A 2366-nucleotide genomic window follows, 5' to 3' on the forward strand; every position below is an offset into this window, starting at 1 on the left:
ATTTGTCACACTTAAATGTATCAGAAATCAAGTATGTCCGTTGTGTATAACTCTCTGAGTCATGACTGTTTCCAATGAGTGAGAAGCTCCAGTCCCACTGGCTTTGTTGATATAGAAGCAATGTTTATCTAGCCGGCCCGGCCGCCCCCTTCTTTAGGCCCGACCCTTGTGTATGAAAGCGCAGCTGCAGAAGAAGTGTTACAAATGGCGGACTCCAGTGCGAAGCCTACGACGGAAGACCTTCCACCGGCTGGTCCCCCCACCTAAAAAATGACGGTCTTTTGCTAGAACAGCAGCAGACAAAGACCGGAGTAGAACTCAAATCAACATTGGGCTGGCTTTTCCACGATGGAGAGCCCCACGCTCACTGAAGGAGCTCGAACACAACTCTGAGCTGGCGTTGCTTCTCCTGGATGTGCAAGTACCCCGATAGATTCCTCGTGGTCCAGGCATAAACGTTTCTATTTTTTAGTCATGGACTAGAGAAAAAAAATAATATCATACGCTCTGCTTATTTGAATGGTACGTAAGTGTTTAAAAGCACGGTCTTTCCGTGTAATGTGCAATGTAAGGCTACGAACTAACTACAATATACTAACATTAGCCCACTAGCAGGCTCAAGCTAAAACATGCATTCTTTCTAGATATTTAAACGCCATCGATTGTTTGTTTGATCAATGTTGTTATTCTCATTTGCTGCTTTATAGTACAACAGAACTGGCTTCGAAGCGTTAGGCAACACCTGAATAGGCCAAGCCTTAGTAGTTGCAAAGCTAACGAGTTGCATATGAGCGGTTATGAACAGTTGGGTATTATTACGAAAATATATACGGCCGTTTGTTTTTTGAATTTCCCTCCTCCAGCTATGATGTAGCAGATACGGTAGTTAGAAATCTTGTATAGTAACATCCAAGCTCAGGCTGTCTGTTGGCATGCTCTTGGCTAAACTACGGTGGGTCACTAATCTAAATAATGCTACTAGCTTGGCACTCATTATGCAGAAATCACGAGGCTAAGTTTCGCAATGCTTTTGTTGTTGCTGTCATCATGTGATAAATACTTTACTGATCAAACTTACTGTTTCTAAGGATAATTGAATTCATGTGTGCTGTTATTTCTTTCAGATTTGAAAAGGGTCCTGCAGGCCAGGATTGTGTCGAGGAGGCTCTATTCAGGAGCAGGGATGCCCCTGACAAGGGAACAGCGTCCAGACGACCCTCGGAAGCTTGGTCCATTGGCACCCATTCCCCCCCACCCCACCCACTGCAGAACTTGCTGAGAAACAACTCAGATGAGGTCTTGGTATGTAATTCATAAAAATGTGAATTAACTAAAGAGTATTAGAAGTGAATATTTGAATTAAATTTATAATAATTTACTTACAATTTGATATTTTTGGTCCCCATTTGCAGATCCAGCACAGCCAGCATGACAACAAGAGCAGTTGTGAAAGCACATGGCCTCCTTTCATTCATCTGCAGTTTCTGGCTACAAGTACAGCTGCTGTAATATAGGAGGACCGCATGCTGTGGTAAAACCAGCAATTTGCTCCCCCATCAAAACTAAAGTGCCTTTTGCTACGACCCTTGAACCAATCACTTCAAATGCACATTTTTTTTTAATGCACTATGACTTTATGGACTTTGTCAAACAAATATCCATTTTGCACCAATGGTGCTGTTTTATCACAGGCTGCTAAGTTCAATAATATCAGCATGGTCTATTTTTTCTTTTCAAGATGTACGAACACATTTTGCATTTTTGTCTAAATGTTCAGAGCACAATTTCGATAAATAAATACTTATCAACAGCATTTTAATTGTTTTTTTCTGTAAATTGGTTGGCTTATTTAGTCTGTATCTGTAAATGATGATCTTTTATTTTTAGAAGACTGCTTCAAATGTTTTTAATCTTTGTCCCCCCAAAAATTTAACTCAATTACAGTATGATAGTCACATGCTGTAATGACTATATTTGTCTGTGTAGACATGTCAAAAATATGCATACATGCTTCTACTTTGTAAATATTAACAGCTCACTGTCATGTAATTATAAGCAAGAACACTGTGGCTTACTTGTTTTCACTAGCTAATGCATAGAGGAAGCCTTTTACTTCCTACTAGAAAATGTGTATGTGGTTTTCACAGATCATGAAGAGGATATGCAAATGCAATTGATCAGACCTTTTACATCACAAAATTAGATTTATTAAAAAAAATGCAACATTAAATAATTCTAACGGTATACAAAGCACTTCAAACAAGTTGGTGTTGGCATTTGATGCCCCAAATGTGCATGTAGCCACCTGTAAAAGAAGTTTTGCTAGTGGCCAGGAATATATCCAGTATACTGAGCACCGGTTTCCA

General features: G+C 39.8%; 1 long non-coding RNA gene across 1 annotated transcript; it reads left to right on the plus strand.

The window, feature by feature from the left end:
* The first annotated feature begins 204 nt into the window (after window positions 1-204).
* On the plus strand, window positions 205-1803 carry LOC114921811 (uncharacterized). The gene is made up of 3 exons (XR_003810129.2): window positions 205-522; window positions 1125-1302; window positions 1413-1803. It is a non-coding gene; the product is annotated as an uncharacterized lncRNA (long non-coding RNA).
* Window positions 1804-2366: the final 563 nt, after the last annotated feature.

Source organism: Labrus bergylta, chromosome 5 (genome assembly GCF_963930695.1).
Source record: "Labrus bergylta chromosome 5, fLabBer1.1, whole genome shotgun sequence".
NCBI classification, from domain to species: domain Eukaryota; kingdom Metazoa; phylum Chordata; class Actinopteri; order Labriformes; family Labridae; genus Labrus; species Labrus bergylta.